This window comes from Cebus imitator, unplaced genomic scaffold, assembly GCF_001604975.1.
Source record: "Cebus imitator isolate Cc_AM_T3 unplaced genomic scaffold, Cebus_imitator-1.0 Scaffold0, whole genome shotgun sequence".
Classification (NCBI taxonomy): Eukaryota; Metazoa; Chordata; class Mammalia; order Primates; family Cebidae; genus Cebus; species Cebus imitator.
In genome coordinates, this window is record NW_016107315.1 from 9,932,574 (window position 1) to 9,957,935 (window position 25,362).

Here is a 25,362-nt window from a genome sequence, read left to right on the forward strand (position 1 = left end):
AAACAAACAAACAAAAAACCAGAATAGCAATTACTATGAACAACTCTACACACAATTTGATAACTTAGATAAAATGAACCAATTCCTCAAAAAACACCAAACATACCCAATATGAAATAGATAATCTGAATAGCCCTTTAGCTATTAGGGAAATTGAATCTGTAATTTAAAATCTCCTGAAATGGAAATCTCCTGGTCCAGATGTTTTCCTGGGAGAATTCCACCAAAGAAGAATGAACCCCAGTTCAACACATTACCTTCCAGTAAATAGAAGAGGAAGAAATAGTTCTCAACTTATCTTCTGAAGACAATATTACCCTCATCTCAAAACCAGACAGGGATAGTACACAAAAGAAAACTAGAGACCAAAATATGCTTCATAAAAATAGATGCAAAACTCACAAATAAAATTCAGCAATATTAGGAAACGAATTATACATCATGGCCAAATGGGGTTTATACCAGGGAAGCAAGCTGGTTCAATATTCAAAACTCCATCAATATAATCCATCATATTAACAGGCTAAAGAAGAAAATTACATGATCATATCAATTTATGCAGAAAAAGCATTTGACAAAATTCAATACTTGTTCATAAGAACTCTAAGGAAAATCGAAACATAGAGGAATTTCTTCAACTTGATAAAAAGCACCTAGCAAATGTTCTACAATTAATTTTATACTTCATGGTAAAAGACTGAATACGTCCCCCATAAAATGTGACAAGGCAAAGATGTCTGCTTGTACCACTCCTATTCAACATAGTACTGGAAGTTCTAGCCAGTGTAATAAAACAAGAAGAAAGAAATAAAAGGCATGAAGGACAAAGGGAAGAAATAAAACCGTCCCTATATCTGGAGAACATGAAATTATGCAGAAGTCCCAAGGAATCTAAAAAACAAAACAAAGCTCAGAAAACTAGAATTCATAAGGAAGTTCAGAGAGGTTACAGAATACAAGATAAACATACTAAACATGTAAAAATCAACTGTATTTCTATATGCTAGCAATAAGTACTTAAATGCCAAATTAAAAAGTATAATACCATTTATAATCACTAAAAATACCTACATGTTGTGAAATAATAAGATACATAAATTATATATATATATGTCTCTGTCCTCCTAGTTCCTGGCACAGACCTCCTAAAAACACTTGTAATTTCCTCAGCAATAGGGGTGCTAGGAGGATCTTTTGTTCTAATATTTGGTCTCTGTCATAGTTCCTGAGATAGAGATCCTAATACTCTTATAGAAAAGGGTACTAGAGGAATCTTCTGTTCTAAAATTTGTTCTTTGACCCAGGTTCCTGACACAGAGCTCCTAAATCTCTTGGAATTTCCTGATAATAGGTGCATCTTTTATTCTAATAAGGTGACTCTTTGTGGGCTCCTAGATGGGGGCTGGCCACCAGAACTATAAACACAACCAAGCCATGACTATAAGCTTAGAGCTTTTTGTTTTTGAGATGGAGTCTCGCTCTGTCACCCAGGCTGGAGTGCAGTGGCATGATCTTGGCTCCCTGCGACCTCTACCTCCCAGGTTCAAGCGATCCCCCTGCCCCAGCCCCCCGAGTAACTGGGATTACAGGTACGTACCACCATGCCCATCTAAATTAAGCTTGGAGCTTTTAGTCACCCCACCAGTCTCCAGAGAGTGGAGAGGTGCTGGACAGTTAAGAATTCATTATGCCTATGTGATGAAGCATCCACAAAAATCTCTGAACTATGGCACTCGGAGGTGTTCTAGGTTGGCAAACATATCTGTGTGCCAGGAGGGTGGTGCACACTGGCTCCATGGAATAGAAGTTCCTGTGCTCAGGACCCTTCCAGGCCTCACCCTATGTACCTCTTCATCTGGTTGTCTATCTGTATCCTTTATTAATAATCCAGTAAGTGTAAGTCAAGTATTCCCCTGAGTTCTATGAGCCACTCTAGCAAATTAACAGAACCCAGTAAGAGGGTGTGGGAGCCCAGATTTATAGCCAGTCAATCAGAACTATAGATGACAACCTACTACCTGTGACTGGCATCTGAAGGTGGGGGAATCTTGAGGGACTGAGCCCTTCAACTGTGGGTTCTGATGTTATCTCCAGGTAGATAGTGTCACAATTAAATTGAATTATAGCACACCCAGCTCATGTCTTCTGAAGAATTGCTTGGAGTGTGGGGAAATACCCCTACACAGCTGGTATCAGGAGCATTATATGGACTGGTGTGTGAGTAGAGGAAAAAAAACTGTTTTCTTTCTTTTACATATGTAAATCTAACAAAACCTGCACAGAACTTGGATGCTGAAAACCACAAAATGCTAATGAAAGAAATAAAAAGTCTAAATAAATGGAGAGGCATATTGTGTTCATGGATTTGAAAAGTCAACATAGTAAAGATGTCAATTCTGCCCAAAGTGATACAGGTTTAATGCAATTTTTTTTTTTTTTTTTTTTTTTTAGATGCAATTTCTCTTTTTTTTTTTTGTTTTTGTTTTCTTTTTTTTTTTAGGAAACCTCCCCTTCCTGGGTTCAAGCGATTCTTTTGCCTCAGTCTCCTGAATAGCCGGAACTACAGGCATATACCACCACACCTCGCTAATTTTGTATTTTTAGTAGAGACGGGTTTTTCCATATTGGTCAGGCTGGTCTCGAATTCCTGACCTCAGGTAATTCTCCCACCTCTGTCTCCCAAAGTGTTGGGATTACAGGCATGAGCCACTGTGCTCGGCCTTAATGTAGTTCTTAACAAAATCCCTGTATTTTGTAGATGCAGACAAGATTATTTTAAAATTTATATGTAAAAGCAAAAGAACTGGATAACTCAAACAATTTTGAAGAAGAATAAAATGAGATGAATCAATCCGCCTGATTTCAAGACTTATGATATAGCTATAATACTCAGGACTGTGTGGTATTGGTGGAGGGAAAGATATAAATTATTTCCCAATTGATTTTTGACAAAGGTGCAAAAGAAATTCATTAGAGGAAGGGTAGCATTTCAACAAATGGTGCTGGAGCAATCGAGCATTCATAGAATCAAATGAACCTCAACTTAAATGTCACCTCTTACATCAAAATTAACTCAAAATGGATGATAGGCTTAAATGTAAAACTATAAAACTTAGAAAAAAAAGCAAGAGAAAATCTTCACAATCTGGGGCTAGACAAAGAATCTTTAGGTATAACACGACTTTATGAAAGAAAAAAATTGATAATTAGATTTTAACAAATTAAAACCTTTTGCTCTGCAAAAGACTATTAAGAGGATAAATAGACAATATACAGATTGGAGGAAAATATGCAGAAATCACATATTCTACAAAGGATTATTATCTAGAATATACAAGGAACTCAACTCTCTAAGCTCAATATTAAAATAACAAATAATTCAATTAGAAAATGGGCAGAAGACAAGAGCAGACATTCCACTACAAAGCATATATACGTAGCAAATAAGCACATGAAAAAATACTCAACAGAACTATGCATTGGGGAAATGCAATTGAGATCACAATGAGATATCACTACATACTTGTTAGTACAGATAACATAAAAAACAGTGACAGAATAAAATACTGGAGAGGATGGGGAGAAACCACCTCTCTCATGTATCACCCTTGAGAGTGTAAAATGGTACAGGCATGCTGGAAAACAGTTTGGCAACTTCTTCAGAAACTAAACATACACTTGCTACATGACCAGCAATTGTATTCTGGGCATTTGTCCCTGATAAAGTACGACTTATGTTCACACGAAAATTTGTACAGTACAGATGTCAATTCTGCCCAAGGCAATACAGGTTTAATGCAACTTTTTTTTTTTTTTGATGGAGGTTTGCTCTTATTGCCCAGGCTGGAGTTCAATTGTGTGATCTCGGCTCACTGAAACCTAGTTCACAGCAGATTTACTTGTAATAGTCCTTAACTGGAAACAACCAAAATATCCTTGTAAATGATTAAACAATCTGTGGTACATCCATACTATGGAATGCTCCTCCACAAGGATGGAACGAAGTATTGACACACACAACAACTTGAATGGCTCTCAAGGGCATTGGGTATAAAAAGCCAATGAAGAAAGATCACATACTGTAGGATTCCACTTATATGACATTCTCCAAATGACAAAATTATAAGATGGAGAAAAGGTCAGTAGTCACCAGGGGTTATGGGTGGTGAGCAGAAGTGGAGTGGGTGTGACTGCAAAAGGGTAGCATGAGGGACATCTTCATGGTGACCGTTCTGCATCTTCATTGTGGTGCTGGTTATAGAAATCTTAAATGTGATAAAACACAGAATTATGCAGACATACTACCAATGAAAAGTTTCTGGTTTCTATACTGTACTGTGGTTATGCATGATGTAAACATAGGGGAACTGGACAGGGGGTATATAGGACCTTGCGACCTCTCTGTACCAGCTTTGCAAGTTTCTGTGAATCTGTAATTATTTCAAAATGAATTTTTTTTTTTTAAGTCACGAAACACTAGAATACAAGCTCCCTGAGATGAGGAACCTTGCCTGTCCTTTAGTGTTATATCCTTAGCACCTTAACAGTGCCTGGCTCATAGTAGGTGCTCAATTAATATTTGGTAACTGCATGGATATGGACTATATTCTGATTTTTGGATTTTGTTCTTAAAGGCATGTGAATATAAATGGCAAATGCCTGGACTCGTAAACACTACATAGTAAACGGTGGTTATTTCCAGACATAGCGCAGACATGGGGAGAGATGAAGTTGGGAGAAGGTGAGTGAAGAGAGACTTTTGAAACAAAACAGAAATACACAGAGTAAAAGGCTATTGTTCACTCACTTATACCTCTATCATTCTAAAAGAGGGCCTTCTACCTTGATGATTTTTTGAAAGCATGACACATGTTTATTCTTAAAAAGGTAAATATATCCATATACAAGGGACTACCTCATGTGTTCATCCTACTACCCTAAACAGTGGCCTAAACACACAACAGTGAGTGAATTACAGCAGCGACCAGGCCATGGTGTAGCATTGCACTTCCCAGCTGTAGCACTTCTCTGCTTTCCAAGGTATGCCTGACAAAACATTGAATGTTAACCTCAGGGTGGAGAAAATATGTTACATATAAAACATATTACAATAAAACAACTTCAGTTAACTTGAAAATAACTTGAAAAATTCAAACAGAATATTATGTAAATATCCACTATTTGAGAATCCCTCACTCTTCTCAACTCCCTTGGCCTTTCTGCTATGAAGCACAGTGCCAGGCATTTTTAAAGCATTGTGATGAATGCGAGTGATGTTTCAACCAATTAATTACCCTCTGCAAGTCATGATGTAAATTCCCTTTGCCACTAGGGAAGCAGCACTGAAAAGTTATCAGTTATATTATTAATTTCCCTTGTAACCTCTGTTCTTCTGCTAGATCATGTCCTTAAGGTGCCTATTTTAGGGCAGCCTTGTACCCAACCATGTACAAAAAGGCCCCAGCGAACAGTGCGACCTTAATTGATAACATTTTAAAATTTACATCATGTCACACAGTGTGTTGGGCTTTTTAAGGTGCCTTCACCTGTATCTCTTTGGAACCATACAATAGCCCTGTGAGGTAGGCAGAAGAAAAACAGTCTTAATAAAATGAAATAGTATTATACCTAACACTTCATGTTTAGCTGTGTATGAGTTAGAAGCTGAGCCAGAGATTTCTGCCTCCTGTTATACCATACTTATGTGTTCTAGAAAGCATACTGGTGAAGACATAAACACATTATTTGTTACAATCTTATTTAAGAAAAAAGGAGTGTCTGATTGCCATGATGCCTGCTCCATTTTGTTCTTCCTGCTTCACATAGTACTTCAACTTTATACCTGTTCTCCTTAAATGTAAATTTTTAAAAAAAAATCAGTAGAATTTCTTAAAAGACCTACTGTAATCACTGGTGGGAGAATTCTGGAATTAAAGGAATTTTCTGGCCCCAAAGTCAGTGGCATCCTTAATTTTAAAAGAATTATAATAATCTTTTAAAGCCAAAACACATCCTTGCTTTTAGAAATAAGGTCCAAGTACAACAAAACTGCAATGGAATCGTGAAGTCTTTGTTACCATCGCTTAAAAGAAGATTTGCTAGGTCAGACTAAGAGTATATGCTCACATACTGCTTAAAGCTTTAAATTGCCTTCTTGGTGAGAAACATGACTATTAAAGGTCTTGCTGACTGACTGTAGAGGCAAAATAAATGTGTCAAAAACAAGTAAAAAGCAATGGGGAAAGTATGGAAAACAGTGATCTGTAGAGCCTGCTAAATACAAGGGTACTAGGATGCAGGCAGGTATCCTTCTGAATCACTGTCTTCCCAATGCTGCCTCAGGAGGTCTGTTGAGATCAGTGGTTTTCAAACGAGGCTACACAATGGATTCATCTGGGCTGTTTAACAAAGTATTGATGTCTGCATTCCTTCCCCCAGAGACTTGATTTATTTAGTCTAGGATGAGTGTGGAAGAGAGTTTCTAAAAGCCCCCCCCTCCCCCAGCCAGGTAATTCTAATGGGCAGCAAGGTGTGAGCCTCGTTAGCCCTAGGTACTATAGGTTGGGAGGCATTCTCCACACACCCCCTCCACCCTGTTCCTGGCCCTGTGATTATTGCAAACCTGAGGATGAAAGAGCATTGAGAATGTGGGAGCTGGAAGGCCTGCCTTCCCAGGAGGGGTGGGTGCCCACCTTTACAGGTGAAACCTGTTGTAAAGCATCTCAGGAAGCCCTGCGCACTCACAGTTCCCCAGGTCCAGGGGCCTCCTGTACCTCTGTGTTAGAAATCAGTGACCCTGAAGCAAAGTAGAAGAAAACAGACAGTGTCCTCTGTGTCTCTCAAAGAGCTAGTAGCAAGGAAGAAATGTGTTAAAGATGGGATCCTAATAATTTCTTTTTAATTTTTAGAAGCCCCCCTTTTTTTTCAAGAAAAAATGAAAAGAAAAGTTGGCAAGAGTGAACAATTCATCACTACCCACTCTGGATTTAGGAAATCAGCCTTGTAGTTCATTGGCCAAGAATTACATTTTCCCACATTGACTCATAACATTTCCAACATCATGGCTTAGAAACTTTTCTATTGACTTAGGATTAAGGGAAGAAACGGTCCCTTTCTTCCTCTATCTACCACTATGAATGAATTCTGACACTTTGGGTCAAAGAAGCAAACAACTGCATTCACTACAGATTACACGAGGTCCTGTTGGCTGAACAGAGCAGGAAAGAAGGCAAAGACACGTGGAGGATAGCAGTAACCCACTGCAGAACCCACCGTGGCTGTCCGCAAGAAGCTGTCGGAAAAAGCTGTCTATGGAGGGGAATAAACTTCAAACTTTTGGGGCCTAGCCCAAAGGGAGAGGGAAATGGGGGCCAGAAACAGATCTAAACAAGAACAAAATTACCTATGATCAGCATCATCTGACTTCATCATCTAACAGGAGAAATAAGGCTTGGAGTAGGACCTTCACGTTAAAAGGCTTATAATAATCTTTTAAAGCCCAACCAATTCCTTGCTTTTAGAAAAAAAAATCAGGTGAAGTACAACAAAACAACTACAATGGAATCGTGAAGTCTTTGTTACCATTGCTAAAAAAAAAAAAAAAAAAGGCTAACATCACCAAGGCTTTCACCTTTCCCATGATTTCTTCCCTCTCCTCTTTTCTACCAGTTATTAAGAAACAGATAATGAGCTAGGTGCAGTGGCTCACACCTGTAATCCCAGCACTTAGGGAGACTGAGGCAGGAGGACTGCTTGAGATGAGGAGTTTGAGACCAGCCTGGGCAACATAGAGAGGCCCCTGTCTCTACAAAAAAAGATTAAAAAAAAAATAGCTGAGCATAGTGGTTTGCACCTGTCGTCCTAGCTACTCGGGAAGCTGAGGTGGGAGAATCACTTCAGCCCAGGAGTTTGAGGCTGTAGTGAGCAATGATGGCAACCACTGCACTCCAGCCTGGGCAATAGAGCAAGACCCTGACTCTGAAGGAATAAAGAAATAAACAGACAATTAGAGACACAGCAGCAGCCCATGATCCTGGCTGTTCCCATTCCAGCTGGTAGGTTGGGAGCTGCCCACATGTTCCAATTGGCCTTAGACCCACCATCCCTCTTCAACTTGCTTTGCATCTGGAAGGTGACTTGTACACTTCACCACCTTTGATTCTTCCTCTCGCAATTATGTATTACTCTAGTAGTTCTTCCTCAATGCATTATTCATTGAGCATTAATCCCCTTAAAATTAGTCTTTGCAGGGAAACTTTGCTTTTTAAAAATCAGTATGCGTTTAATAAAGGCAGTTGGTCCCGGCTTTGCTGATGCGCAGGCAGCTTTATAAAGGCAAAGCCCAGGCTTCCCTGTCTCTCTCCGCTTGCACTGCTGGCCTTCGTCTCTGCCACTTGGTAAAATCCATTTTCTGCATGCCTTGGCTAATAGACTCTCTTCAAAAATGGAAGTTAATCCTTGGGCAACACAATGTTAAACCGCCCAAGGAAGAATTAAATATTTCAGAAGAGAAGGTGGTAAAAAATGGCAACTGCTATTTTAGAATCTTTGAAAATTTAAGTAGAAGGGCAAAAAATAGAAAGTGGCTTGTACTTGGTACAATGGATCTAAGTTCACTTTTGTGGGATTCTTAATAATGTGCAGGAAGATAATGAAAGCAGCAGCGTGCTTGCACACAAAGCATTGGTCCTGTCAGCCCCCAGTACAAAGAGGGGACCTGGCTGCTCCAGTTAGAGGGACCATGTGCTCGAGTTTTGGAGGGCCCAGAGACTGAATCCCTGTTGAAAATGTGATCTGAAGAATGAAAATTGACCTATTTTCCTTCTCCTCACAGTAACGTAACGCAAAAGCAAAACTTTTCCTCTTGGGAGGAGATGCTCTGGAATCTGGTGCCTTGGGTTGGGGTCCTGGCTGCCACAGTTACTAGCCCTGTGGCTTTCAATCCTGCTGGGCCTCTCCGTCTCAGCTGACTTGTGTGAAAAGCAGAAACACGATGGAAGAGCCTGCCTGGTCTGGTGGGCACAAGGGTTAATTGGGAGGCTGTGTGTCTCTGTGAGTGGCAAACAATCAATACATGCTAGATTATGATGACACAATAGTGACACGGACTTAACCTGGATACATCTTTTACTGCAGAAGTACAAAGAGAAAGCACTCTTTCCTCCATGGACTGAGGAAAACCAGGTAATTGTAAAAATGCTGCAATCATTTTTCTATCCTGTGCTTTTACAATCCAATTTATTGCTCTGCTCCTCACAGCTGCCTTCCAGAGCCCACAGACCACAGCTAAAACATATTAGCCAGAATCAGAATAGCAGGTTCGAGAATTATGTATTTATGGCTTGCCTCAAAGAGGCACAAGTGATTAAAACAGCCTTCAACTGTTTTAATCTGCTATGCCTTGTCTCCTTTTGCCTCAGGGTGCTCAGAAGAGACAGGAGCTCCCTGGCGGGACACTCCCTGGCAGGGCTCTGCACACACACTGGCCAGTGAGCTGCCAGCTGGCCAGCCAGAAGCAGAAGGTTTTCGGCACTCACTTGCCCCTGTGGTGTGGCTGTTCGACCCTGGAGGCATCTCCATCTCCTATACCATGTAGGGTGTAGGTTCAGAGGCTGATCTGGCCTGAAGACACTTGAATTCATTCATGGTGAAGGGGCAGCTCCCAGTGCTTTTCAAGCCTGGTGGTTTTGCAGACTTGGTTCTCCATGAGAAGGGTTAACTACCATGAGGCAGAAATCTTGGATAAGGAGCGTGGCCACTTGAGAGGGCCTGCTGGGGCTTCACCCTTCACTTTGCCACTTTTTAGCTGTGTGGCCTTGTGTGAGTCCTGTAGCCTCTCTAGGCCTCCGTTTCTTCACCTGTGACATGGAGATAATAAAGTCTGTACCCCTGAGGGATGCAGGTTAGAATGAAATGAGAATGCCTCCAAAGCTCTGGGTGCAGGAAGATTCTAGATGTTGGCTAAAAGTGGAGGATCTAGACCTGGTTCTTCCCAAGCCCACAGGGCAGCCCTGCTTCAGGCCCTCAGACGCTGATAGACTCACTTCAAAATCCTAAAGAGGCCTGCAGTGCCCCACTTCCTCAAGGCTTTGCCTCTCTGAGTCCTGTTGCCTCATTTCAATCTCATCTCAAATGCCACCCTCCTCCACTAGGCTGCTCCAGTTCCCTGCTGGCCAGCAATCTCTCCTTCGGCAGCCAACCATTGCACATTATAAAGCCACCATGCTGTGCTTTATGGACTGACATATGTTGTCACTGCTAGTGTCCTTAAGGCCCTAGACACAGGGCTTGTGCTTTATATATCCATCTGACCTTTCCTCTTCACCTTATCTGTGGCTTGCCCTTAGAAGGTATACAACAGACTTTGGTTGAACTGTAAATTTGCTCAATCCAACAGAATACCCCAGCTTTCGGAGACACCCCAGGCAGGGTCTGGCAGTTTTATATATGAGGTGCCTAACTCAATCAGACAGAAATGAATGTACCAGGTCCAGACTCTCCTAAGACAAGCGACTGTGGCCAAGGCTCCCAGGAACAGTGCTGCAGCTGGGTACCAGCTGAGCACCTAAACACGGATTCCTCAGGGTCCCTGAAAAGGTGCACAGGCAGGAATGGGACTTTTCATTAAAAGGATGTGCCTTAACAAAAATCTGGATACAGATGTTTGTGAAACACTCAGAGGAGGGCACTCACTACCTAGTTCCACGTTGGGACCTTCTTAGACTAAGGTGTTTTAATTAAGGAGCTGTTCAAATCTGGGTCACCTGAACTTCCAAACCCCCAAATGATTGAGGCTTTCAATGAGCATATCTGGCTAGGGTACGAACAGCTCAAGCAGGCTCTAGCGCTATAGAGCAGAGTTAACAGCTTGGGTTCTGGAGTTGGGCAGGCCTAATCCCACTAGTCCCAACTGACTGCCCCGAGTCAAATGCATTGATCCATGCATATCCCAGTCTCTTTCTCTGTGAAATGGGGAAGTGACTGTACCCTCATCTCACAGAGGCATCTGACATGGCAATGAGCTACTGCCCGTAGAGGGCTTGGTACAGCCTCCAGCACACAGCAACTGCCCACGAGTGCTTGTTGTTGTTAGGATGCTGCTGCAGATGCTTCTCCCCAGGCTTTCTGAAGTGAGGGGGTGATCCCACTTGGAGTAAATTAAGTCTCCATAATCTAGCATGAGCCAGAGATTACAGGTGAACTTGTTTTGCTTGAGAGGGTGTGAAGAATACAATCAGGAAAGAGAGAAGAAAATGATGGCTGAACCCAGGTATTTCTAGACCACATGGGCTAGCAAATGCTCCAATCTGGATTTTACAAAGGATTTAAGAACAGGCAGTGGAAAGGGGTGGGGGTGAGCTGGGACCAGAGTGAGGCAGTTAGACAGGTTTTTCCACCTCATAGACCTTGGTGCACAATATAAACTATCTCATGACAATAACTACACCTCTAGCTCTCAATTTGTCACCCCGAGATTAGAACTAAATAATAATAGTGAGTGAAGGCAGGTCCCAGTTTCTAACCCTCGGGAGTTGAGAAGCCAGATGCCTGCTGGCTGTCCTCCCATCGGCTTTTCCTAAGTGAGGGAGGGCCAGAGTGAGGAAGGTCTGAGAAATCCCTATCCTCAAATGCGCTGTACTCTTCAAATCCGGTAAAACTGTAACAGGCCTCTTCAGTTAATGAGTGCAATGGACGCTGGGGACCTGCCTTTTAAAAAATTTACTGGCAACAGTCAGAAGGACGGGGACACCAGCCTTGCACTTAGCAGTGTTAAGGAGGCATTTACAGGAGCTTGTGAAATGTCTGCCTCCATCTATGAACTCAAATCACCCTGAGAAGTTGAAGGAAACCACTTCTAGTGTGTGAGGGGCAGGGAGAGAGGGGTAGTGGTAAAAAACCATCTAGTGTGAACTAGCGAACTATTTCAAGAAGAAGGAAATCAGCAAAGAAGAAGGCCAAGCTATTTATGATGACACTGCTCTTTTCAGGTAATTTACAATGTGCATGAAAGGTTTTGCTGCCAGCAGCACCTGCTTTTAAGTGGCACCCAGTGTGTACCAGCAGAGAACATTTCCTGGAGAAGCAGGGCTTTATTTATTCAGAGGGGCAGCAGAGGGCGATGCGGCAGGATAGAAGCAAGCTCATTGCTACATGGTGTGTTTCTTTTGTGGAGATGTTTACCATGTGGTTCTTATACTGAGAACATCTAGGCTTTTGTTTGTTTGTTTTATCCTAATCATTAGAAAAAGTCTCCTAGGACCTTGCTACTCACAGTGGTTCCAGAGGCCGACAGCTCTTCACTGGGAGCTGGTTAGAAATGCAGATCTTGGGCTCCCCAGACCTGCTGAATGGGCACAGACATGGAACAATATCCCCACGAGTGCCCACGAAAGCCTGAGTGGCCCTGCTCCAGGGCAAATCTTGCAGACATGCAGATTCTGAAGAATGGATTCCTACCAGGCTACTTGTTTAAGAAAGTATTCTCATGCACCAGTTGTGTCAGACTTTCAGGGAAAATAAACTAAGGGGAGGGAGAGTTTGCAAATTCTCATTCTTGTTGATTTCATAAAAGCAAATTATAGGACAGAAAGGCTCATCAATTCCTGGGAGCTCACTGGGTATTCATCATCATTATAACTTGGTCTTCATGGGTTACTCAAGTATATTTCTTCTTTTCTCTTTAATTATGAGTTTTATTTTTATTTTTATTTTTCTGGAAGGAGGACTGATCAGCGACATAACCTGTGACTCAAATGCACCCCTTTCCCATCTTGACTGGTCTCTAGTCACCCCCCACTCCCCTCCCCCACCTGCCATCACAGGCACCACAGCTATGCTCCTAGCCTCCGAGCATCACCTGCTGGGCTGCCCAGGACCCACCCCCTTCTGCTTCCACCATCTCCATTAACCTGCCGCTCCGTCTGGGCTTTATCATCCCAGTCTCCTTCACCCTGCAGCTTGGTTGTGATGTCTTCTGCTTGCCCTTCCCCAATCCCCTCTCCTCCCTTTGTCACCAGGCCCTGAGCTCCAGAAGGCTGACATGTGGTAGGGAGGGACTTCATCAATGGCCCTCTTTTCTCCTAGCAAGAGGGGAGTAGGGTTAGGACACTGGGTCCCTGGGATCACTCTTCAGGGTCCATCTCTACACAGGGCTCTCTCAGGTTCTGGTTACAGCTCCCTCCTCTGGTCCCTGCAGGCTGGCTGCCACGCGTACACCTCTGTACATGATCCCTTTATTAAACTCTCCTCAAATTACCCAAGTGAGTGTGTCATCTGTCTCCTCCTGGGCCCCGACACACAACTCTGCTACCCTATATACACCTCACGCTCTTGAAGGCCCCAGTGGCTTCTAAAAGGTACATCCAGTGGCCATTTCTTTTTCCTTCTTCCTCTTCCTGTTGGATCTGATGGACAGTTCCCCTTGCATGCCCCCCAACACACCATGTCAGAATACCTGAAATAACTCATGTTGCTCTCCCGACCCCCTTCCAGGCCATTACCCCTTACCCCCTCCTCCACCCTGACACTAGCTTCTACCTGCCTTCAGCTCACCCCCACTCCTTGTCAGAGAGTCTCATAATTGTGCAGCTGGGGTCAAGTCCTTAGACCCCCGGGTCTAATCCAGTGCAGGCACTGAAACCTGATGAGAAGCCTGCAGCTCACCTGGCTGGTTTACAATGTGGGGCACATCTGTCCCTCCATGTCCTCTCCATCCACACCCCACCTCTTGATTCTCTCATGATATTCTCTCATCAGCCTCCTTGATGGCTTCTCCATTGCAGTCTCTCACTCTAGTGGCAAATAATTAGTCTTAGAAACACTGTTGAACATGCCACGCACCAGCTCAAAACTGCTTGGCTTCCCAGTTTGCACAAGTCCCTGGCCCTGGCATGCAGTGGAGATGCCCCTTTCTAGCTGTAGGGCAGCCTGCAGCCTCCTCTCACCTGTAGGAATGAATCTTCCTCCGCAGCTCCAGTGAGTCACTGGAGCCCACCCAAGCCTCTCTGATCTGTCCCAATCTTAGGCATCCTTCTGGAGCCCAGATCTAGCCTGGAAAACCCTAGGGGGCTCTTCCTGAGACTTCCTACAGTCCTGTATTTTCTGTCCCATTTATCATTAAACAATTAATCATGTCCTACTTTTGGCTGCCTTGAACAGCTACAAAAGACACCCATTTAACCAGCCCCTGTCTAAAGCCCAGTCAGACTGAAGGTCTCTGGAGACACAATTTTTTTATTTTGTGTAGCTCTTTATCTCTAAGCATCTAGCAGAATGAGATACAAACAGAAAGCATACAAAGGCAGAGTATGATCTCTGTTTTACAACAGGGGCATAAATGAATAAAAGATGGCAAAGCCCGTCCTGGAGTCTCTCAATGCCCTGTGCATCAGAGAAGGGGCAGTGAGAGTCAGCCCCACCTCTGTTGGCCTCCAAACCACCCAAAATGAGGTTTCCAATTTCTGGTTTCAGTTTTCTATATAAATCTGGCCTCATTACAACTGATTAAATATATTGCAAATTCTACTTAAATGTAGGTTATGATTTACAGATGTTTTTCTCCAAAGATGCTGAAGTGTTTCTATATCCTGATCCTCCTAGGGGATCTTCATGTGAGGCCAGTGACATCACCTCTGTACACAGGTGCAAGCCACACTGCCAACATCTTACCTGGAAGCTTGTAGTCACTCCCCAACTGGCTGCCTCTGCTCACCCTCCCCCAGTCTAATCCACTTTCCCCATTGCAGCACAAGGTATTTTTTTAAAACAGAAAAGTTGATCCTGTCATTCTCTGCCACTCTAACCTTCCGTCCCTCCCATGAGGATGGCTCACTCTTCTCCAGCTCCCCCTCCATCCCCCTCTACCTGACAGCCTCAGTAACCTGACCTTCAGGTTTCTGCCTAAATGTCACTTACTACCTATCCACATGCCCACCTGCCTGTAAGACATTAACGAAGGGGCAGAGGTTTTCACCTAATCCCTCTGCCTCTGGTGCAGAGCAGCATTCCTATGCAGAGTAGGTCCCCAGGGTGCCAGCTTCACTTTCCTTATGACAAAAACTAGTGATGGAATTCGGAGCCAGCTGAGTCATTTGAAGGGGCCTATTCTCTGACACATCAGAAAGTCTCATTCTTGACTCAAATCAATCTGAGCTATAATGCCCAGGAACAGCTACTCTGTCCCTGCTATAGAGTCCTCGGCTGGCGAGGAGGTGACGAAGTCAGATATAGCAGACACCTCTTCACAGGCTCTTCCTGACCTCACCAGAGAACCACTGAGTAGCTCTGGAGAAGTTACTCAAATGATGGGCTTTCGTCTCCCTCTTTCTCTTCTTTTTACTTTTATCATGGTAAATGTTACATATATAACATAAATATTACTATTGTGACCATTTCTGAGTGTCAAGGTCTGTGGCCTTGAGCGCATTTACATTGTTGCAGAACCATCACCACCATCGAACTCCATAACGTTTTCATCTTCCCAAACTCTACCCTGTAAACAATACCTTCCCACTCGCCACACCACAGCCCTTAGTAGCTACCATTCTACTTTCTGTCTCTGAATTTGACTACTCTAGTACCTCATGAGTGGAATTGTATATTTGTCCTTTTGTGACTGGCTTATTTCATTTAACATAAGATCTTCAAGGTTTATCCATGTAGCATGTGTCAGAATTTCCTTCCTTGTGAATAATATTCCATTGTACAAACAGGCCACATTTTGTTGATTCATTCATCTGTCCATGGACACGTGGGCTGCTTCCAGTTTTTGGTTTTCCCTCCTGTACAATGGATTAAATCTTAATCTGCTTTAAAGACAAAAGCAAATACCACTTCCCCCAGCCAACTGTAGCAGGGGCTGCCCTGTCCAGTCCCCTGGCACCTGCTGGGTCCACCCAGGGCTTTGTGTGCACTTGGACTCTCTCGGCGTGAGGCTGCCTTGGCCTGCAGGGGGCAGGCTGGAAGTGCCTGTACATTAACAGTCCAGGAGCAGCCTAGACCCACTGACCGTGGGGAGCTGGTGTATGAACGCCCCACCCAGCTCCCTCACTCCTCGGGGGCTGCAGTGACTTACTCTCCAGTGAATTCTGCTGTCCTGGCCTCCCTCCTTCCCTCTCTCACTTCCCCTCTCCCCTAACCAGTGCTGCCTGGGCCTACCTCTCCGACACACAACTTATACTTCTAGGGGAATCCAAACTAAGATGCTAATCAACCATCCAAATATCTTATCCCTCCCTTCACACCCTCTTCTCCACCCAAGGTACTGAGGGCAGCACCAAGCACACACATGCACTGAGACACAGAGGGGACATACAATATGGACTCTCTGGTTTGAGAACCTCGTTGTTCACCTGAAATGGCAACAGTAAGCTGCAGGGCAGCTGTCTCAGCAGGGGATCCTGACCCAAATCAGCTGAGGAGGACCCAGCTCGTGATGGCAGCTGTGGGTTCTTGCTGAGACAAACCAAGTTGCCCTCCTGGCTTATGGCTGGCTTAACTTCCCAAATGTACCGAGTAGTGTCTCCACATGCTAGGTGAAGCCACAACCATTCCAAGGCTGTCTCCTCTGGCAGAGACCTGATGGGCAGTCAGACCCATAGGGAATCTGGCTCCTGTAGGGATGCTCATCCTGCCCTCCTTCTGAGGACTCTGTTAGCCCCTTTGTGCCAGTGCAAGGACACATCACTCTCTTACCCATGTTTAGGCAGCCAAGGGGAGAAGCAAACCAGGGGGAGGTATTGACACAGACTAAACACCAAGTTGTCCAGGCCCAGCTGGTACCTGTCGCCACAGGGACAAGACCCACTCATAGGATGAATGCAGAGGCTCAAGTTTAACTCTGCTCCTTCTTCTGCCTGCCTTGCTTTCTCCCTTCTGCAAGGCCCGTTCTGTCACACTGACCCTTTCCTGAAAACTGCAGAAGATGCAATGACCTAGCAACAGCTCTAGTAATAACACAACAGCAAGAGAGAGACAGTGGGACTTTTAAAAGAATGAATGAATGAATGAATTGTCATGGATCATGTTATTCTCCATCTTGATTCTGGTATTTGGAGGATGACTTTTCACTGGTTCAGCTGAGAACCTTTGCTTAGACCTGCTGTGGTTATAGGGCTTGTGGACAGTTTTGTTTTAAGAAACAACCATTGATTACAAAATGGAGCTTACTAAATTCCACAAAGCTCTGTGCCTCTACTTCTCCATCAGCTCACAACTTGTTCCAACCTGACCACCAAAGCCAAGAGCAAATATTTGTTTATTTAACAAGTATTTGTTGAATACTCACCCTCTTGATATATTATGCTAGAGTCTATACTTAAAAAAAACTGATGATAAGAAGGGACCTGCCTTCTGGGAGCCTCCAGTCTAGTAACAGACAGACTAGCAAGAACCCAACGACCACAGCACTAACCGTGTGTCAGCTGCTGTTCCAAATGCCTTACATCTACTAACTTCCTTAATCCTCCCAGCAGCTTTTGAGGAAGGTACTATTACTCTTACATCACAGAAGAAGGGAACAACTGACCTCATTGCTTCCAATCACCCAAAGACACTTGGCTATCCAGTGCAAACCAGGCTCACTCACATTTTTAACCCCTATGCCATACAAACTGCCCAGAAGCCCAACCTGGGGGGCGATCTGTGCATTTCACATGGTCACTGTGCTCTGAGTCAGTTCTCTCCCTTTCTGAGCCTCAGAACAGAGCTGTCTGCTGTCTGTCACAGGGAAGCCACATGGAAAAACGAACGTCTGCTCACCTTTCTGAACATGCCACGTTCTGCTGACCCCCGTTCACAGCAGTTTTGCGTGAATAATGGCTAAAGTCAAGGTTTTGATGGAGAAAAAAAAAAAAAAAAAAAAAAAAAACCCAGACATCTTACGAAATGTTAATTAGGATGTCGGAGGGCTCTGAGTTTTGACAGAGGTTTTTCTTGCCATAGAGGGCAAGTCCCTGCCATCTTGCTTCTATGAGTCACTGAAATAGCCTTAGCCCCAACTCCTTCTATAATTTATACACATTGAAGTGCAAGGTTGCAATAGAATATAACACGTCTAGAGAAATATCCATTCATATATGCATGCATGCACATGCCTTCTATTTGGATTGGGTTTTCTATAAATAAATTTTTTAAAAAATATGGAATGCTTCACGAATTTGCATTTCATCTTTGCGAAGGGGCCATGCTAATCTTTTTTGTATCATTTATTTGGGTTGTTTTAACACAACCTGCACATTCCTTATCTTACAGAGGAAAAGACATGGACATTCCAGCCAGGTACTCTGCCCGGTACTTAGAAGGACACAGATGGTTAGTCAGGGCCGGACTCTGACTTGAGCTTCTCAGAATCTAATAATGAGAAAGAAAGACCACTGGAGAATTCACTTTCAGACACTTATGAGAAGTGTGCTTGTTAACATTCAAAAAAAGGAGCTGGTGGGGCTGCCAGGAGTAGAATGAGGGTGACTGGGAGTCAGGGAAGGCTGCCCAGAGGAGGAGACTGCTACCTCGGTCTGGAACACTAAGAAGAAATAATTTCCAGTTTGAAAATAAAATCAAAACTGTATGCAGGGAAACAGGCTGATGAGGAAGGGGCATTTCCTAGCCAGAACGGATGAGACAGGGGCTCAGGTAAGGAGCTTTGGAGCCAGGAGGCTTAGGTTTGGACTTTTACCCCTACTTGCTGGGCCTAGGACCTTGAGCAATTAATCATTTCACCTGTCTCCTTACCTACAGAAAGATGACTGCAGACTATCTCATTTAATTCTCATTACAAAGACCTTGGCCCACCCAGGACCTGTTCAATAAACTGCTTATTACAGTGGTTCACAGATGTTTTGCTTATTTTCTGTCACAACGATGTCAGTTTGCCTCTAATCCAATGTCTCAGAGTTCTACAGTGCCCTTGGCTCCCGGACTAAGCCTTGAGATGTGAGTGAAGAATAACTCTTTTGTTTTATGCATACACTGTCCATGTTCCCTTAGAATAATATATGAGAATAAATAGTTGCTTATGTGCTACCACAAAGAGGCAGGAAAAAATCAGAAGGCTCTGTGAGAGCACAGGAAAAGTATATCTTCCATGAGTTTAGGAGCCTGTAATTTAGGTGGTTATATCCTTTGAAGGAGGTGCAGTAGGGTGGGGTGGGGAGGCTGGCTTGGGGGAAAAGGAAGTTTCCACCAAACTGTGGTTAACTGTAGTGAACAGCAGAAAACTGAGAGGAGAAGCTCTGTTTCAGGAAACAATTCACAAATAAATTGCCAGTCAACACAGCTCCAACTCCATGGCAAACTCCTCTTCAAAACAGTGAAGGAAAAGAACAAGGGAAATTTATAAGCTTTTTTTCCTGGGTGTATATCAGCCTATGTTTTTGGCAAGCAGTAGTGGAAAATAGGTGTCCTGCATGCTTCTGTAATATTTTCCTCGTATTCGTTCTCTAACTTGCTTTCTGCCCCTCCCTACTCTCGGAACATTCAATCTATTTTGTGATCCTGACGTGTCTAGTGACCCAGGCTTGCGTGAGCCTTGCTTAGAATTTTAACTACAGTTTTCTTCCTGACTTTTCATGGCTTTTAAGTTGCTCTGGATTTCCTGGCCCCTCATCCTTGGCATGAAAGAACATGAGGCCTCTTTACCTAGAAGGCGGCACAATGAATCAGCAGCAATGCTGATGATGGAAGGCCCAGGGACCAGATGGCTTTTAAGACAGGCCTTCACAAAAGGAAGTGGAGGAGAATGACAGGGAAGGTACAGGAGGGTAACCTTCCTGTATTTCAAAGTTTCAAAGGCACAGGATTTGAGGCTCCTGGAAGGTACTTAATAGAACAGTGCTTCTCAAAATGTAATGTGCACATGAATCACCTGCAGATTCTGATTCAGCAGGTCTAGGGTGTAGCCTCAAATTCTGTGTTTCTAACAAGCCCCATGGATCACACTTTGAGTGGCAGGATTCTAGATGACCTAATTCAATCATCTTTTTTAGAGGAAGACACCGAGATTCAGAGGGGGAAAATGACTTAGGGAAGGAAGGTCACAGTAAGAAGTAAGTTGAGTCTAAAAGCTGAGTCTGTAATTCCTGGTCACAGTGCCCTTTCAAAGAATTAAACAGTCACAGAGATGATGGGGGTGAGGGGTTCACCCTCCCCTCACAGTCTGCCTTAGGTAGGATGTCACTGGAGAGATTGCTCAGTTTTGAACCCTAGTAGGTGATCTGAAGAACCTAAACCCTAAAGCAGGTAATGTAAAGTTCAGAGTGACTGATCTCTCTATGCTGAACCTGTTTATTTAACCTATTTATTCAACTTTGATTCTTGAAAGAATCAAAGAAGACGCTTAGGGCCAGGGGATGCAAGCTGTCTCCCATTACCTGTGGTCACACAAGAACAAGGCTGCAGATTCTGCAGGAATGTGAACCTCCTGCTTTAATAAGAAGACATTTGGGCCAGGCGTGGTGGCTCACGTCTGTAATCCCAGCACTTTGGGAGACTGAGGTGGGTGGATCACTTGAGGTCAGGAGTTCGACACCAGCCTGGCCAACATGGTGAATCCCTGTCTCTACTAAAAATACAAAAATTAGACAGTCATGGTGGTGGATGCCCGTAATCCCAGCCACTCAAGAGGCTGAGGCAGGAGAATCACTTGAATCTGGGAGGCAGAGGTTGCAGTGAGCTGAGATCTAGCCTCTGCACTCCAGCCTGGGTGACAGAATAGGATCCCGTCTAAAAAAAAAAGAAAAAAAAAAAAAATTTGCATGACACTGATAATGCCACCATGTCTGATTTGGGTAACAGATAGTAAGAGGCTTAGCTTCTGGAATAGTCTGTCACTCCAAATGGAAATGGGTCAGCAGGCAAAGTGACTTAGTAGCTCCCAAATGAGCTCACCCTCCAGCCCCACCCTGCTGTTGTCCAGGCCCAGGCACAGGAATCTGAATTTGTGTTCAACTTTCCAGCTGATTTGAATGTCCACCTAGTTTTAGGAGCCAACAGATTAGATGACCCCTCAAAATTGCTATTTGGTCTGGGATGGATAGCCCTGGAGATGACGTTGCTCACGTGATGAGGGGCGTAAGGAGGCATCATGAAGGGTGAAGCCAGTGGCCCCTTCCCAGAGTTACTGATGCACTCACAGCGTGGCTAGGGATCCCTGCCCCGTCTGAGAAGGACCAGCGCCACTCAAGGAGGGGCCAACAACGAGCAGCCATGGTTATGAGAAAGACTGTCTGTATAGTTCAGATTTTATTAGAAATGAAGAAAGGGAGCAAGACTGAGGTTGTGAACTCAGAGTGTGAGGGAGGCATTTTTGGAAAAAACATAGAAGAGCTTTTGAGAATTGAATGAGAAACATTTAATGTGGGACAGATTTTCTCTGAAAATGTGAGCAGCCTGGTGGGTGAATTCTGTGCCCTGTGAAGCATATTGATGAGGACAGTGTATGGAGGAGGGGGCCCCAGGCTCTCCAGCTGCCTGCAAGGAGGGAAAAGCTCCACCAAATGAGCCTCTGGAGATGAGGGGCTGTGCTAGGGGGAACTACTGGCCCTAATTCTTACCCTCCTCTCTGTGTTCTGTCACATGCCTTTGCACTTCCTTCCTGTCATGTGCCTTTGCTAAAGAGGGGACAGGACCCTACTTCTGTGCTCCATCTTTAGGTTGGCCACAGAACTTACTTTGGCCAATAGAATTTGGCAGATGGATGGTGCACCAGCCTGGAGCCGACGTCTCAAGAGACCTCAGTGAAAAGAAGAAGCTTTCACTTGCCTTCATGCTCCTCTACTGCTGTCACGAGCAGAGCTTGTCTTGCTACCCTGCTGGTCCATGGGGAATGAAGGCCATGAGAAGCACAACCGCCCAGCTGACCCACAGACTTTTGGGGAGGGACAGAGCCCAGCCTGAAGCACAGGGGCCTAGGCAAGCCAACCCTGGACCAGCTGAGCCCTAGCTGCCCTGCAGCCCTGGGATAACACTTGAGGGCTGTGGAAGCCACTGAGTTCTGGGGGTTCCTAACGCAGCCATGGCTAACGGTACAGTTGCCGAGGAGAAGTGGCAACTAGCATGAACCTCACTTGGCAGCCAAGTCGGCGCTGCTCAGGGCAGCTCATTACTCCAGAAGACAGAAAACAGCTGATAATCCAGAGGACAGGACAGCTTTAGGAACGAATCCTTGCTGAGTCCAATTTCGTGATCCTTCTCTGACTTTCAGCCCTTTGCTCACAATTCCTATACAAACTAAAAAGAGAAACTGGACTTTTAATCATGGTGGCTGGCTGGAAAAAGTGACACTTTTGCTAATAATAAACACACAATCGTTAATGCTTTGCCATGTCACATGCCCTTCACCCAGGTCTCCTGGTGCTCCCTACACACTTACTCATTCATCATCAGGAGGCCTGAGGCTTCTGCTCACTCAGCAGCACAGACAGGCAGCTAACTCTTGGCCTGAGGGACCTTTTCGCAGGCTCCGGAGTTAATGGTTTTCTCAGAGGGAAGGAGGACAAGGAATTACCCATGGTCTTGTAGAAGAAGCAAGGCACTGACTGTAAATAATTTCCTATCCATCCAACTGGCTTGCCATGTCAGAGCCTGGGTTGGGTCTTAATCTTCTACTTCTTTCCGACTGTGTTATCTTAGGGAAATCAGATTTTCCAAGCCTCAGTTTTCTTAACATAAATCCTTAAGAGTTGCTGTTGGCATTACAGATAATAACTACATAGGAAAAAGCTGACCCTGTGCTTACACATGTAGGTACTTAAGTGTGGGAAGTAGGAAAGTTCCTCTTCAAAGTTTCCCTTCTTGTTAAAGAATAAATCATAAATGTTAGAAACAATAATTTGTTTTAAAGACTTTCTTCAAAGCCTTCTGGCTTTTTGCTAGTAATTCTTTGTTAAGCCCTATCCTTTGTAGCTGTTAGACATGCTCACAGACATGTAGTACATTCTATGTCCTTGTACTTTGACCAAGATATCTGTGCTGGACGTGCTCACAGGTATGTCCCAGTTCACAGCCTATGCCCCTTCCTCATTTAGACTTCCTTTTTGTTCTCCATTGCTTTACCTGTTTAGAAAAGTTTTAAGTTGTTAGCCAATCAAGTTTAGTTTTGGATTGTGAGGTCTGGCTCCCACCAACAGAGATCAGACACAGCAGTAAGGACAACCCCAAATGCATAAAGGATAAATATGTCTGCCGTTCCTTTGTTTATTGTACTCTTGTGGCAAGATGGCTGGTGAAGGTGCCCTTCCTGCAGGAAGTAAAGATTGCCTTGCTAAGAGAGCCTTTGTCTCAGTGCTGATTTTTCTTTGCAGCACTGAGCATCTGTTTCCAACATCAAGGGTAGCTATTCTGTTTATCAGAACACAGAGTAAGCAGGGTTGCCATGTGCAACTGTGTAGGGTGTTAACTGCACAAAGACTCCTGGCCAAGGAGGTAAATGGGGCTGAAATCCATCCTCAGCCCCACAGACTTAGTCTTGCCTCCTGTGTGGCTTGCTGCTGTCCAGAAAGAGGGGTTCCTGTTTCTAATTTGCACAAAGGGTACATAGCAGCCCTAAGAGAAAGTCCAGGGTATCGAAGGTTAAAGATACGTTTGTGTTGAAACTTCTCTGAAAGAAAGTGAAAAATGATCACTTTACTCAGTGACTTGCAAATAATTACACAGCTTAACAAAATGTTGCCAGTTAATTTTCCATTTGTCCTAAAGATTTCAACTTGGTAAGTCTGAAGAGAGGCCTCAGAAACTGCACTTGCAGTCAGCATTCTCAGTGTTGTTTATATAGATCTAGGTTTGAGAACCACTGTACTGTTTTGGGTCCCCTTGACCCAGGCCTGGGCTCTCTGGATGCAAGAGCAGGTCAATCAAATGAACAAATAGGAAATCATCTCCAGCAGTTCAAGTGTAAGTTTCAGGGTTAAAAATCCAGAAATATCCCCTGTGTCTTGTTAACAAGAACTTTAGCGGACCAGGGCCTCCCAGTGGTTGGGCTGGGAAAGGCCGTAGCATTAAAGGGATGTATTGCAAAAGGGGTGCATGGCAGCTTGGGAGGTGGCCGGGCCCTGACAAGGAGCCTCTGATGCACACTAATGATAGGAAAGAGCCTGGCCACCGAAGGCAATTACAGAGGATGAAGCATCACACAAGCCAGCCAGGCGGGGGAGTGCAGGGGGATCTTATTATCCCCTCTGTCTTGCTTAATAGGAGTTAATAGTTGGAAGGGAATAAAAGCATGGTGTGTGAAGTTTAGTGCCAATACAGTCTAATATGCATGCTATGTTTTTATTTCAAAGAGGATAAAGGCCCAAATTTTATACTGAAAACAAATGTTAAAAATTAATTATAAAGAAGACACCAGAGGGCCTCAAGCCTGTTCCCTGGGTGACTGATTAAATGCCTGCCTCATTTAGACTGGTATAAACCCAATCTCTTGGAAGAAGGCCAAAACTATTTGCCAACGTCCACAGAGACTCTCCAAGAAAATGATCCTGATGCCAGGAAAGAGAAAAACATACTCACCACTGCTGCCCGGAGCCAGCCACCACCACAGGGTGGAATCTAGTCATGGGCAGGAATGAAGAATGCTGCTGCAAGGTCAACGTGGGTCAAGAGCATCCCTCATCACCTGAAATTGATTATCAATGAACCAAACAAATGAGGCCATCCAGGCCTGGGAGAAAAGTGGTCGAAAGAGTTCCTTCTCTCCGCAGGCTCTGAGTGGGGGAGGTGGGGGCTTTTAAAAAAAAATCCCTGGATTTTGTGTGGTTTGAGAATATCTTCCCAATTCTCAGGATGTGCAAGTTCTAATTGAAAATTTTAGAGCAGGAATTAAGCCAATGACTCCATTATCCTTTGAATTTTAAAATTACAGTTTAATGGCAAGATAATATTTTCTTGTTAAAATAAAACAAAAAGATTACCAAAAATGCTGACATCCCCCTTCACTACTACTCACTCCCAAACCCTAGTTCTTCCTTTTGCTTCAAAGGTAATTGCTGTTGGCAGTCTGGTGTGGGTCCTTTCAGACCCATAGAAAACAACATATAAACACATAGAACTGTTTTGTACTCTTTTTCCACTGATGATATCATACTGGGCATATTTTTTGCAACTCACATTTTTCATTAAACCACAGGTCTCAGAAGTCGATTCATGTTGGTACATATGCTAATTGCAGCACAGTATTCCAAAGTATGTATACAATTACTCCACATTCCACAGACAAAAAGCCCATGTTTCTTAGGCTGGTATTTAGGGATATTCATAATAGGGTCCTAACCTACATTTCTACTTTATTTCTGCCACCGCCGCACCCTACCCCCACTTCCAAGTAAACTATGCGCAAACCAAAAGGAGCCATTTGCAGTTTCCCCCAGGGAA

The 25,362-nt window shown here is 44.0% G+C and overlaps 1 long non-coding RNA gene and 1 pseudogene across 1 annotated transcript in view; both read right to left on the minus strand.

The window, feature by feature from the left end:
- The window catches only part of LOC119468816, a 118,961-nt gene that overhangs the window by 28,395 nt on the left and 65,204 nt on the right, over positions 1 to 25,362 (minus strand). The window lies entirely within an intron of this gene.
- LOC119470479 lies at positions 18,132 to 18,227 on the minus strand (annotated as a pseudogene).